Source organism: Spinacia oleracea, chromosome 4, assembly GCF_020520425.1.
Source record: "Spinacia oleracea cultivar Varoflay chromosome 4, BTI_SOV_V1, whole genome shotgun sequence".
NCBI lineage: Eukaryota > Viridiplantae > Streptophyta > Magnoliopsida > Caryophyllales > Amaranthaceae > Spinacia > Spinacia oleracea.
In genome coordinates, this window is record NC_079490.1 from 120,957,526 (window position 1) to 120,973,422 (window position 15,897).

Genomic DNA, 15,897 nt, shown 5'->3' on the forward strand with positions numbered 1-15,897 from the left:
CCGTCGCCTGCGGCTTCGGGCATCGCCTCTTCCAGGACATACTCCTTTTCTTCCTGCATAAGAACTATTTGCAAGTTTCTTTGCCACTCAAGGAAGTTTTTCCCGCTCAACTTCTCCTTTTCGAGAATTGATCGAATGTTGAATGAATTGTTGTTTGCCATAGTTAAAACTACAATTGAAAAGAATAAACAAATAACCATTCACAGTTTCTCTTAATAAACTTAAATTCTAGCATACATGCATAATTCAATGTTCATTAAGCATTTTATTCAAGTTAAGTGTTCCGGCAGGTGTGAATAAAATGATTCCAAGATCCTAAAATCATTGAAGAATTAAGCACAGTTTGTCGACTTAATTCTAAAACATCTTAGGTAAGCAAAAGCCTTTTGCTAATAGTCTAGAAACTATTCTTGGTTGATAGGTACGTCTAAGAACCTATCGATTTTGCCACGACATAGAAGGACTCCTTACTTATATCGTTGAGTTTCACCAAAACTAACATGTACTCACAATTATTTGTGTACCTTGCCCCTTTAGGACCAATAAGTAACACCTCGCTGAGCGAAAACTATTACTAGATTGATGTAAAGGATATCCAAGCAAGTGTATATTTTGGCATGACACCTTTTAACTCAATTTTTAAGTTTGGAACTTAAGGCTCTTACTATGTTGGTTAGATTTTAAGTGAACTAAAATCCTTAATCATGCAACATAATCAAGCTTTGATCTCATGCATTTTAAGACATATTTAAAAGCAATAAATAACTTAAAACATGCATAAGATAAATGTGATCTAGTATGGCCCGACTTCATCTTGAAGCTTCAACTTCAAAGTCCGTCTTGAAAATCTCCGTGGGAGGCACCATTTTCTTCAAATAGGATAAGCTATAATTAAAACTAATTACAACTATTTGATGGTACGCAGACCATATTTGAATTGAAAAACAACTTTGGTACTTTAGACCAATTACATTCAAATTAATGGTACGCATACCATATTTTCTATCCTATTTGGGCCATACTAGTCACTTCATAACCTGCAAAACAGTACATATACAATATATACCATTCACCCATTCATTAACATGAATGGCCCACATAGCTGGTTAGTAAAACACATTATGCATCACATAAACATTTGCAGCAATTAATCAAGGGCACCAATAATCTACAAATTATTCAGTCCTTATTAATTCTAATCAAGTTGTTTTAACCTTAAGGATTTGTAGACCTAATCAAGAGTTTATGACTAAAAGGGCTCCCACTTAAACCAATAAATTCATATGCTTTACTAATTTTAAACATAAAAATGTATTTCTAGTCTAACCGGAAACATACAAATTTAATTAAAATTTAAAGCTCATATAAATTTATAATTGAATCCACAAATTTAATTTAATTTCAGTCGTATTTAAATTAACTCATGATTTTAATTTTAGTAAAATAATTAGAATAAATAAAATTTATTATAATTACAATATTCAAAATTAAAATCCAAGAAAATAATTTAAATTATTAATTTTAAAATTAATTAAAATTACGTAAACTGAAAATTTAAAATTAAAATTTTAAAAACGATCTAATCGCAACGCAACAACCCCACGCAACACACGCCCATGGGCCACACGCAGACAGCCATCGCTGGCCATGTGCGCGCAGCCCATGCGTTGCGTCGCATCGCTGCTACTCCCTATCGCAAGGCGCGCGCCAGCGCTCTTCGCAACAAGCACGCTGCTCACCATCGCTGGGCGCAGCGCTCGTCGCACGTCACAACAAGCAGGCTGCTCGCCATCGCTGGGCGCAGCGCTCGTCGCACAAACACGCTGCTCACCATCGCTGGGCGCAGTGCTCGTCCCTCGCGAGCTTGCGCTCGCTGCGCGCGAGGCTCCGTACGCTTGCGCGAGGCAGTGCGCGCTGTAGCGCAGCTCGCTTGCTGCCCACACGCGACTGCTCGTGCCTTGCTCTCGCCCTTGCCCATGCGCCCATTTCACACAGCCCACGACACAAGGCAGGGCTGCTGCCTTGTGCTCGTGCACCATGCCCTTGCTCGCTGCATTCGTACCGCATGGGCGACGAGCTCCTTTGCTCGTCGTCGCATGCCCGCACTATACAACACCCCTTAAGGGTCACACGTAGCGTCCATTGCTTTGTGCGTGCAAGTTATATGAGCGAATCGCATAAAAATTAAGAATTTATTTTCAAAATTAATGACAAATTAATAAATCATATTAATTTCATAATTTTAGGGCGAAAAATCGAAAATTTATTAATTTATTGATTTCCGATTAAAATGGATTCAAGTCTAGGTCATAAAAATTTAAAATTTAACATAAATTTACAATTTTATGGTGGTTTTTAATCATAGTATCTAATTAAATTATAACTAATTATGAAAATCAAATTAATTCTAAATTATTCCAATTTTCAACAAATTAATCATAATTACAAATTAGATTGCATAATTAACAAGGCTAGGCATTCAAACTTGTTAAACATATACAGTAGGTCAATCAAAAATTCAAGATTTATCAACAAGAATCGCAAATATTTAATTTAACATCTTAAATTTACGAAATTTTGCATTCGAAAAACTAAAACCTCCGAAAAGTCATAGTTAGGCTTCAAATTTGAGAATTCTGGGTTCGGCCGAAAAACACTATTTTTGTCAAAATTTTAGAATGCCTTTTACATGCGGAATTGACACAAAAATCACTCGATTTGGATGAGTAAGGAAGAAACTGCCGAAAAACTGCGTACGTATAATTAAATAAACGCAATTTGCAATTAATTAACAATTACGAAAATTAATCACCCCTTTTAATTCTTGCAAATTTGTAATATTTAACCATGTTCATGCAATATAGATTATGAAAATAATAAGAGGCTCGTGATACCACTGTTAGGTTATGATACATATGACAATTCATAAATCATGCGGAAAAACCATAAAGCCAGGAAAGCATATTATTTACACATAATCATTTAGCATAGAATAGATGCATACATGTTGTAGCGTGCCTTCCCTAGCTGCGCCCAAACCGAACAAGAACAAGTCTTTAGGACTCCAAATGTCGTCCCTCCGTAGATAGTCCACAGTACGTCCGGATCTGCCTCAAGTTAGACCAACTAGAATCGCCCTTAAGGTGCTTAGGAATTTCGGTTAGTGTTTGCAAGTGTATGGCTGATTTTTATTTCAAAAACTTACCCTTTGAATACTTCAATCGTACCCATAAATTGTGACCCTAGGCACCTATTTATAGGAGTATGGAAAAGGAATTGTAATCCTACTAGGATGTGGATTTGCTAGTTAGAACTTTATTAGGACTCTAAAATAACAAAGCAAATCTAATAGGATTAGGATTTTAATCTTTGCACAAATCCTAATAGGATTAGGATTTCCCGCACACGCATCGCACAAGCCGTGCACCCGCGCAAGCCTTGCGGCCCACGACAGACGCACAACCCACGCTGCTGTGTTGCGCGCGCGCGCGCCCTTGGCTGGGCCGGGCCTTGCGCTGGGCCTGGTCGAGGCGTGCGTTGGTGCGTGCGGCTCGCTGGGCGATGGCCTGGCTTCGTGCTGGGCCTTCGTCTAGCGGGCCTCGTCCGATGCTAATTCGTACGATACGCTTCCGATTAAATTCCCGATTCCGGAATTTATTTCCGATACGAACAATATTTAATATTTCCGATTCCGGAATTAATTTCCGTTTCGAACAAATATTTAATATTTCCGTTTCCGGAATTATTTTCCGATTCCGATAATATTTCCGATTCTAACAATATTTCCGTTTCCGGCAATATTTCCGATTCCGGCAATATTTCCATTTCCGATAATATTTTCCGATACGTACCATGTTTCCGTTTCCGGCAACATCTACGACTTGGATAATATTTATATTTCCGATACGATCCATATTTCCGTTTCCGGCAATATCATCGTTTCCGGAATATTCATTTCTTGCTTGTGACGATCTCAGCTCCCACTGAAACCAAGATCCGTCGATTTCGAATATCCATAGATAGAGTATTTAATGCCATTAAATACTTGATCCGTTTACGTACTATTTGTGTGACCCTACGGGTTCAGTCAAGAGTAAGTTGTGGATTAATATCATTAATTCCACTTGAACTGAAGCGGCCTCTAGCTAGGCATTCAGCTCACTTGATCTCACTGAATTTATTAACTTGTTAATTAATACTGAACCGCATTTATTAGACTTAACATAGAATGCATACTTGGACCAAGGGAATTATTTCCTTCATGTTTTCCTTACTTTCCAAATTAATAAAGGCGTAATGTTTCTCCTAAAATTTTATTATAACACTAAGTAAACACCAAATGTACTTGCAAAATACAAAAATAAAGAGGCAGCCCGCTCTAGGCCCGATAAACGAGACCTACTCGGTCTTGAAATCGTGTCATAGGAACCAATTCCCGAAATCCACAAAATAAACCGTACCATCCCCTTCATATCCCCAAAACATAAAGGTCAACCAGTGTCATCATAAAAGTTAATCCATGCAACCCAAAGAAATCAAAGGAAATCAAAATCCAAAACAAATGCAAATGTTGCTTAAAAAGGGAATTAATAAAATGTAACCCCATCATACCCTTCAAAAACGACACGCACCTCAACCCACCCAAAAGCCTACATAAAGATCTTCATAACTCCCGCACCCTAACTCCATTTTCAAAGCCGTTTCGAGTCACGAATAGAAAAAATTAATCCGGACAAAAATGTGTCTCACGCTAACAGTCAAAAAAGCCTCCGAAATAGCCTCAAAATCAATTCTTATACAAGTAAAAAGCAAAGCACTAAAACGAAGAAAAAGAAATAAATGCAAGAACACGTGAAGCAAAGGGTCAAAAACGACAGCCAGAAATCATTTTCAGCGCCCAGGGCTGGGCGCCGAAATCTTTGACGCCCCAGCCTGGGCGTTGAAACTCTCTGCCTGCCTAAATTTTTTAGAAGTGCTCGTCATTTTATCCGCACATAACGGAAAAATAACGAACACTTGGGGGGTACAGCACGTATCCAAATAGGCTCACTAAAAAATATAGCCATACCAAAAGTAGTCGAATTTCATTTTTTACGCGACTTACGGCAAAAAAAACGGCAGACGAAAATAATGATAATTCTTCACTCATTTGACCGGTTAAGTAATATGCTTCCACCTCAGGGCACATCTATTAATATCCGGCATCTTAGAATTTATTCTAGCTAGAACTACGCGCGACCTGATTCTGACAAGATACGTAGGCAATCCTTACCAAGGATTCGGTCCAATAAAAAAAACAAACATATATAAATTGTGCAAAAAGTGTTAGACATGTAAAAATAAAAAAAAGAGGAGAAACAAAAAATGAAAATGAAAAATAAAATACGCCTTTATTGAAAAATAATAAGAAGGAAAACAAAGTGCTAAGAAATGAAAAAACAAACACAACTGAAATAAATAAAGGGCACCTACACCCTAGCAAGAACTACACTACTCTAGTTCTTCCGGATCATCAAATAAAGTCTTGTAGAGGGCAATGTTCGCAGGATCCACCCCCACAGTCTTCTTCGCTGCCCCTATATCAATCTCCATAAGAACCGGCTCCGGGACACTAACTTCCAAAGACGCCAAGGCTTCAGAAACATTCTCGGTTATAGCCCGCTCAGCCTCAAGGGCACAGACTATGGTGGGAGAAGAATTATTATCATCAACTAGACTAGCCACTGTTTCTACAGGCGGCTGAGCCTTCCTAACCCATACATTGTTCCGGCGACGATCTCCGCGAGAGCCTGCACTTCTTTTAACAACAGCAGGCCCCTTCATGTTAGGCACCTTTTTAGGCCTAGAACTGGAACGGGGAGGAACTTCCTTTCGCTTTCGATCAGGACGAGCTTTCACAGTCTTAATACCATGGGTGCGAGGATTGGCAGAATCACGGCCCTCATATTTGACCCGAATGCGAGGTATTAAAAGCTCAGTCGGCTCCCCATTTCGAGCCTCGGTCCTCACGGCCTTATCATCGGAGCCCATCCACAACTTGTAGTTTTCAGAAAGACCCACAAAGCCATTTGTAGCCACGGCTCAACGCGGGAGACCATCATAATACTTAGCCCACGCTTGAACCCGTGCTTGTGAAAAGGCCGCTACTTTAGGTGGTACCGTATCAAAAAAGGGGATAGTCTGCCTTAAACCGTATTGACGCATGACTCGGTAAGGAAAAATATAAATGGGCCGAGATAGCCCCAACAAGGAAACATAAACCGATACATCAGAACCCCCCGTCATAGTAGTCAAACCCCACCACGGTACCACCCACTTAATAGAACAGATACCATGAGTAAAAAAGGAGGCCCACTCGGCCTCGTCCTGGCCTCGGTGCAAATATTTTCGGTTACCCAAGGCTATAGGGCGATAATGTTTAGGATCGGCAGGAGTTTCCAAGAGCCTAAGCCGTTCTGCGAGCCAAATCTGCAAAAAACGGGTACGATCAAAAAAAATAAATAAAAAGAAAATGGTTCCTGGGGCGCAGTTTCAACGCCCAGGACCAGGCGCCGTAAATTCTAGCGCCCAGCCCTGGGCGCTGAAACTCAGCCCCAAGGCAGGACGAATAAAAAAATATGCAAAAAAAACGTATACGTGCGCAAAGAAAAAAATCGATTACCTGCAGTAATAGGGGGCTTCCCTTAAAATATTCAGATTTGGCATCCTTCTTCAGCTCATCTGCACTCAGCAAAGTCTCGGCAACAACCAATGGCATAATAGAATAGCAACTTTCCATCTGGCTAATCAAGGGGATCAACCTTATGTCACCGAACTCACCATTCTTATTCGACAGCAAATAATGATTCAACAAGCAAAATACAAGGGCTCGAATATTCAATTTCTGTTCGGTCATATTCTTACTAGGCCTAAGGTGATGTTTTACAAGTTTTGCCAAATTAACCTCATCACCTACAACAATTTCAGCAAGCATGTTAGCATCTAGTCCTAGGAAAGCCCCTATGGTTGTTTTACCCTCTTCAATAGTGCCAGGAGTGGCAGGGGTAGCATTAGTAGGATAACCAAGGACCGCAGCAAATTCATCTGGAAAAGGACATATTTTGTTACCCCGAAAGACAAAAACATGATGATCGGAATCCCAAAAGCTTAGGGCTGCATGCAGAAAATTATAGTCAATATTAATTTGTTGTAAGCCTAAAAGTGCCTCTAAGTGGTATTCTTTTAACAAAGCCTTTTCTGTAGGAGTAAGGGCCCGTAGCCAACGCCTAACATCCCGTTGGAGTGAGAAAGTAGGAATCGACATGACGAAAGCAAGGAGTAACTAAAACACAGCAAAAAAAGAAGGAAATTGAGAGTGATAGAAAATAGGGACGTATCTAGCCCCTATATATAGCTGAACGCATCAAGTGACATCCTGATCCCATTCAGAAACGCGTTAAGAAATTCGAAAGTCAAAATTCGCCAGGAAAGGACTTTCAGCGCTCGAAGCTGGGCGCCGAAATAATTAACGCCCAGCCTTGGGCGCCGAAAATACAGCCCAAGGCCCAGATTTCACAAAACGCGGAACAGGAAAAGACTTAAAACCGTGTTGCTAGACACGAGGCCCTATTGCAATTAAGATCAAGCCCAAAAGTACTTTTAAGCTCCCAAATAGCAAAAATGAATGGTAAAATTTGGTCGAAACTTAGACTTGTCTCAAGAAACATATATGTACACTTTTCAAAAAAAAAATGAAATATCAAGGTCATTCCTCGAAACACCAAAAAATGTTGTTAAGTCGTTGGTTTCTCAAATAAAAAATGTTTGTCTGTCAAAAGATTAAATCGGGCCAAGCTAAACCGAATGATATTAAACCTTGTCGCCCGAAGACTGAAGTCGCACCCCACGACTTCGCGAAAATAGCACACCACTATGAAAGGTCGCTCGCACATACGAGCACGACCCCAAACATGATTAAAAGACGTTATGAAGTATGCGAAAAATGACCAACAAAGCCCAAGTGCTTGGGGGCTCACGAAAAGTATACTCCAAAGTGCGCAATCGAAATCACATTCCCGGACTGCGCTATACGCCGTACCATGTTTGGATGATCTCAAAAGAGCAGGTTCGACCTCAGAAATGGGTCGTCATGGACACTTGTACATAGTCCTCTGATCAAAGGCCAAGTTGTGGCAAAAATCGAGCCGAAAAGACTAGCTCAAAACCACGAAAGCAGACGGTCGCAAGACAAAAGTCCGTCTAAACCAGTTGTCAACCCACGTTCAGGTCACAACTAAATTCGAGCATCCCTCGAAAGAATTCGTTCTTGCAAGAATGAACAAAAGACATTCTCAAAAAAGAAATCATGATGAAAAAATAGGAAACTTGCCCATCTCAGTTGGCGAGATCACATCACGAACCACGCGAGTTCCTAAACAAATAACGAATTCAGGGACGTCCACCCTCAGCGGACAGGGTTCGCCCACCCTCAGCGGGCGGGGTCCGCGTCACTAGCCGCGCAGATCCTCAGTTTTCGAAAAATAGAATCTTCAAAAAAAACAAAATGAAACAGGCTCCCCATCTTCAGCCGGCGGGGTCTACGGGGCAAACCACGCAGGTCCTTATTTTCAAAAAAATAAAAACAAATTTCAAAATAGATTCGTCCACTTCTATCGGACGGGGTGTCCACCCTTAGCGGACAGGCTCGCCATCTTTAGCCGGCGGGGTTTGCGTCACTAACCGCGCAGGTCCTTAGTCGCTGCAGCGACAACTTTTTTTGGTTTTCCGTTTTTCCAAAAAAGAACGATGTGAGTAGCTTTTGGTTTTCCGTTTTTTCCAAAAAAGAACGATGTGAGTAGCTTTCCCTTTTTCCAAAGATTGGTTTTCCGTTTTTTTTCAAAAAAAAAAGAACGATGTGAGTAGCTTTCCTTTTCTTAAAGATGGTTTTCCGTTTTTTCCAAAAAAGAATGATGTGCTGGATTTTCCTTCTTTTTTACGTCCCATAAAAACAAGGGAGTTTTCTCGTTTAGCTAACCCTGAAAATGAGAATCTTTAAAAACATTTTTACCTCGTGATTGGGCTTGGCAAGGCCCAATTACACTTTATAGCTTTGATTTCGAAAAACTCTGTAGCTAGTCCCAATGACAAAGTGAGGGAGTTTCTACGCACCTTTAGATCCTTCCAATGACAAAGTGAGGAAGTTTCTATATTATCCGTTGACAAATCCCAATGACACGTGATGGATATGTCGACACTTCAAGTGATGACCCTTAAGTCAAATGTTATCACTCGGGGGCTCGTGAGACCCTCGCCAAAACAGGTCACTATGGCTTGTGCGACGCACTCCGTCTAATGCTTTGACCATCGTCTTACTCCAAGACTCAGTCAAAGTGGGGGCTAACTGTAGACACCTACTTTTGTCCCCATTCCCGAAAGGGAAAGGTTCGATGATGAAACCATAAATCTCCACTTGACAACGCATCTCCTATAAAATAACGAATCTCAATTCCCCTTTTTATTTCACCCGAAACCTGCTATTTATAGGAACCTGCTAAAAATAGTAACTGCCGTAATGGGTAATTGTTAAAAGTGGCAAGTCATAAAAGATAGAAACCTGTCAGAATTAGGTGTTGCACTCCAACATAAATCCTAAATGAGATAGAGATTATGAGAGAATCCTATTCCTAATATGATTCGAAAATAAGAGTCACGTATTAATTAAAATCCTAACGAGCCTAGAGTTCGTAACGGGCCCAGACGCATCCCGTCACAAGGTTAATACGCACTAAAAGACTCGATTAAGTCTCAAACACTCCGGATTCTAGGAATCCGAATCTGACTAAGAAAACAGCCCAGATCCTATTTTCAACGCCTAGTTCTGGGCGTCGAAATCTTCAGCGCCCAGGCCTGGGCGCTGAAAATACCTGGGACGTATTCTTTCCTAATTCCTCGTGGATTAGAGCTCTACAATTCTATCTTTCCACGAACTCTTTTCTATAAATAGGGCCTTAAGTTTGACGTGAAAAACACAACACACAATTATTATTCTGAGTATTGACTCTAAACCCCTAAGCCTAAGCCTCACGCTGCAAAACTGATCACGCGTTCTGTCGCAATCGATCCATAAATCGAACAGAACGTATCCTGTCCCATAATTTGAGATTCGTTAAATAAAAGGAGAAATAGCAAAGTCAAAGTGGTTAGTTTCTGAGAACCGTGACGCACCTCTCAAGGGTGCATCGTAATGTGTCCCTTTTCTATGATTTAATTGCTTTCCTCGCCCTTTTATGAACTGTTAAACTAACTAAATCTGATTGTTCGATCACGCCTAATAAATATGATATTTTTGGGAAATTGGATTATCATGCTAGGTCCCTTAAAACAATCTAAATCAGATAATCGCGTTCGATCTAGTACTATATGTTGCATATTGCTAAAATCAACACAGATTAGTTTAATAGTTAACGCATGTCCCATCAATTATTTATGTTGAGCTAGTAAGGATATCCTGCCTCTGGAGTTATCGATGAGCGAGTACTCCTCTCGGTAGTTACAGTCCCCCGAACCCTCAATCTCTACCTTGCGGGTGTATGTTGAGAGATCCCCACACCAGGGATCACAAGGGAACCTACGGCCGTCGTGGTCAAACATAATTGCACTCCCTTTATGTCACGATAACCGGGTTTTGTCAGTTTTTCTCATTGTCGTTAAAAACTGAATGGCGACTCCTATATTACTAGTCAATTGGGTGTAAACTCACAGGAAATCCAATTACACTTGATTTGACAAAAAGAAACGTCACACCCACGAGGGACAAGGTCACGCATTAGCCTCGTGCTTTTTCGACCCCCTCACACTTACTGACAAGACTCTGGATCTTCTTGGTTAAGTGATCAGTGGGCGCGCCCTGTTCCACGGCACCCAATCGATTGCTAATGCTCTCCACATTAGCACTGAGGCTAGCGAAAGCCGTTAGGAGTTGAGCGAGTTGATCAGAGGCAGACATTTGGATTGTTTGTTGAACGGGACTGGGAGTTTGATTTGTAGGAGATGAACTGGCTGCTCGTTCGATGTCGGCTGATGGATTTCTTTTTAACCTCTCTCCTCTTCGACGAACCCACAGGATCCTTGGACTCCTAGTTAGAACATACCAGACGATTTTAGAACTTGGACTTCCCGACACATGATATGATATGCATGAAATGAATGAGACCTAGACTTGACCCTAAGTGCCACTCCGAAGATTCGGGATTTTGGATTTTGTACTTGTATTCGGGATTTGCAACCCGTTGGAAATGTTTGAAAGGAGCGTTCATTCTTTTGTAAGAGTTTACTCTTCGACTAGACTTGGAATATCGAAAAAAGAATATTTCGACCTATTGGAAATTGGACTATTTTAAGGGAATTTCAACCCGTTCGAGAATTTTGAAAATTGGACTTGTACTAGGAAATTGAATTTTGTATTATTTCAAAGGAATTTCAACCTGTCAATATTTTAGGGGGATTTTAACCCATTGGACTTGGAGTATTTGAAGGGAATTTCAACCCGATTGAAAAGGGAATTGACTTTATATTATTTCAAGGGAATCTCAACCCGTCAATATTTTAGGGGAGTTTCAACCCATTGGATCTGGAGTATTTGAAGGGAATTTCAACCCGCGGGAGAATTGGGATTTGTATTATTTCAGGGGATTTTCAACCCGTTGGAAGATTGGATTAGTATTATTTTAGGGGAGTTTCAACCCGTTGACAGAATTTGAACATGTATTATTTCAGGGGATTTTCAACCCGTTGAATGGAATCTCGAACTTGTATTATTTCTGGGGAGTTTCAACCCGTTGGAAATGTTTTGAATTTTGTATTGGGGAGCAATGGAAAGCAAGATTTCTTTGTAGCTTGAAGATGAATTTGGAATTTGAATTTGGCTCGAAGTTTGAACTTTAAAATGGAAAGACGCACTTTTGTATGTTGAACATGAGGCTTTGTATTTGGAAAATCCGGCATTATGCCGCCGTGGATTTGAAACATTTAATTTAGGAACTTGAAAGTCCGGCATTATGCCACCATGGACTTGGAATCTCGAAGTATAGGACTTGAGGTTTGAAATACAGAATAGAAAAGTCGGCATTACGACAGCATGAATTTGGAATTTGACCCTTAAAGCTTGAAATTTTGAAAGGTCGAGTTGGAAATTTGGCATTATGCCGGTATGGGCTCGGATATTTGAACTTGAGACTTTGAGATTGGAATTGGCAACTTGAGTTTGAGGTTTGAAGACTTGAATGTTTGAAATAGGAAATCCGGCATGACGCCGTTGGATTTGGATTTTGACCTTGAAACTTAAAACTCGAAATTTGAACTAGAAAATCCGGCATTATGGTGCCGTTGGATTTGAGGTTTGAGTTTGGAAATAGAAATTTTGACTAGAAGATCCGGCATTATGGTGCCGTTGGATTGAGTCTTGACTTGAAACTTTAAAATCGAAATTTGAATTAGAAAGTCCGGCATTATGGCGCCGTTGGATTTGGATTTGAAAATTGAGGTTTTGGACTAGAAAATTCGGATTTGAACTTGAAACTCGAAATTTGGCCTAGAAAATCCGACATTATGACGCCGTTTGATTTGAACTTTGAAAATTGAGGTTTGGATTTGAATTTTAGATTAAACTTGAAACTCGAAATTTGGACTAGAAAATCCGGCATTATGACGCCGTTGGATTTGAACTTTGACTTGGAAACTTGAGGTTTGGACTTGAAAATTCGGCATTATGACGCCGTTGGATTGAATTTTGAACTTGGAACTTGGACTTGAAAATCCGGCATTATGACCCCGTTGGGTTGAATTTTGAACTTGGAACTTGGAATTTGGACTTGAAAATCCGGCATTATGACGCCGTTGGATTGAATTTTGAATTTGGAACTTGGAATTCGGACTTGAAAATCCGGCATTAAGACGCCGTTGGATTGAATTTTGAATTTGGAACTTGGAATTCGGACTTGAAAATCCGGCATTAGGACGCCGTTGGATTGAATTTTGAATTTGGAACTTGGAATTTGGACTTGAAAATCCGGCATTATGACGCCGTTGGATTGAATTTTGAATTTGGCATTTGTGCGCGAGGCGTGTTTAAGGGTTTTGAATCAAATGGAGTGACACTCCTAAAGACCCTAAAATCGGCGATTTAGATGCATGAGGTTTGAATGATGCTCCTAGGGGTTTGGTTTCCTAGTTGGAGGCTAATTAGTTTTGGCAAGCTAGAACTCGAGGTTAGCCATTCACGCGTGCAAAGACGCCCACACAATGCACAAGTAGCACGTTGTCACACTAATCATGAATATGAATGCGACATGCAAAGTTCTCAACCTAAGGTCGGTCTATGTTTTGTATGATGCAAGTGGTAGGCTTTGGGTGTCAAAAGGTACTCGGCTAAGAGACGGATCCGGCGACAACTTTCACATCCGCCTAAGGGAAGTGTGTGTCGGCAGACGGCCTCCATACTTGACATCGGGAATGTCAAGTAAATGCCAAGTTTCGGTAGGCACTGAAATGGTCACACACTTTGGTCGGGAACCGTATGAAGAGTCACCATTTCGTTGCCCCCGGGGCTAGCCCGAATGTATAACACATCCGTTTGGGCAAAGGTAGAAATTCATTTTGCACAATATGGTTTTCGAAAAATGCATGAAATGCCTAGAAATTGAAATTGAAATCGTACTTGAATTTGTATTTGTAAAGCTCGTTTTTCGGCACTTGTTCACGAGGTTTGGGAGCGTCCTTCCAGATTCAAAAATAGACTAACTCCCAACACAAAAAGTTGAGTAAAAGTGGGCGACAAGCCACTGTGAGCCACTGTCCTGGATGCAGGCAGTGGCGTTGGGCGCAGGGGCTGCACCTGGCGCCACTGCTGGCATCCAGTACTTAAGCAGATCAGTGGCTTGTTGCTCGAAATCTGCGCGCATTTTCGAATTGAAATTAGTAAATTCCCCAGTGGAGTCGCCAGAATTGTAGGGGGTTTTTTTTGTGCAAAACTTGTTTCCCGTTCTACAAGAGGGACGGTTCTTTATAAAACCATAGAATTTTTGTAACTCGAAGGAGTCTGCACCAAACATTGTTTAAAGTCTCATTTGGAAAGACCGCAAGTGACTCTATTTTGGATAAGGCTTTGAATCCTCGAAACGGATGGGTGAGATCCGGGCACTGGAACAAAATTCTTATTCCCCGAGCTTTAGAAATATTCAAGTACGTTAGCACAACATTTTTTCGAAAATATACCCTAGATTAGACTATGTGGGTTTGAATTTAGAGCAAATAGAATCTCTAATTGTATGGTGGTCACTTTGCTTTAAAGATTGATTTAAGGAACCTAAGGCCGGTTTGTCCAAAAAATTATCTTTGTTAAGCGTGATGTAACCTTTGTACTTTGTTGTATTTAGCATCTGCGGTGATGAAAGAAATAAAGCAAATAAAGCAACATCACAATACTAAATAAAGTGCGGAATTAGTAAATACAAGACCCCCTAGAAAAGGACTAGGGAGTAGGTCCACATTGCCTAGAAATGGACTAGGCAAGTAAAGATGCGGAATTGAAAGTGCGGAATTGAAATTGCGGTATTGAAATTGTGGTATTGAAAGTGTGGTATTGAAAGTGCGATATTGAAATTGCGGTATTGAAAGGTGCGATATTGAAATTGCAATATTGAAAGGTGCATAATTGAAATTTGTACTTGGGCACATGAGATTTGAACGCCAAGCGGCTCCTTAAAAATAAGTGCGCCCGACACGAATTCAAAGCCAAAAATCTCAACTTGGAGAGGTTGCTCAACCCAAATATCCTAGATTTTGCATGTTAAACTTGAACTTGAAAGCTTGAATATTGAATTTTTGAACTTGAAATAATTGAAAGAACTTGAAAGGATCCTAGTTTAGGGAAGTAACCATGAACAACCCTAAACATGGTGAGATCTTGAAAATTGAAAATTTGAACTTGTATATTAAAAAATGGAGTTTTGAATCTCAAAAGACTAAACCTTTAAATGTTAAAAGGTGTAATATTTGATTACCCCATGTTTGAAGGTGATTCTAGTCCAAAGAGGTGATTGTAAACAACTTTGGACATCCTTGAATCTTGAAAGTATGCATTTTGTATTTTGAAAAAGTTTGTATTTTTGGAAAACATGTATGATTGTTCCAAGTGGTGTTTTTAATGATTAATAAAAAACAGCAACTTGCTAATAATTTAGAAATCAAAGCAACATAGTTGATTAGAATGGGATTCGGATTTACCTAGTTAGGTTTAGGCAAGAGCTCCCAATTGCTTTTGAATTTAGGAATTTTGTATGTGTTTTTGAGGAGTTTTTGAGTTGTATTTTGAGGCGTAATGTCAGAATTACGACGTTGTATTGTTCTCCTCCTCATTATGCTGAAAATGAGGGGTATTTATAGGGGGAGTGGGTGCAAGGCGCCAGCACACGCCAGCGCAGGGCGCTGGACCAGCGCAGTGCGCTGCTGACGTGGCTTGAATGCCGCCAAAGCAAGGACGCGGGCTCCGTCCTTCTTTCGTCTTGTAGTGTTGTACCTGTTGTACGAATAGTACTAGGTTTGGAGTTTTGTATTTTCTTGGAGGTGAAGGCATCATTTAGAGTCTAAAAACAAGCCTTTCTCGGGTTTTGAATTCCGGTTTTACGGGATGAGGCCCGGCATGCTCGGTTTTGTGGGTCGGCGCCCGAATTTGACTTGCCTTATATGATTTTGAGTGGAAAAGGCCTAGTAAAACCAATGGAATGATCCACTAGATGATATTGTACTTGGATTTTGAAATTGGATTTGGAAAGTTGTATTTTGTACCGAGAACTGAAAGGGGAACGGTCTCGGGGGTTGGATTTTGGATCTTGAATTTCAGAAGTATTCTTAGCAATTGGG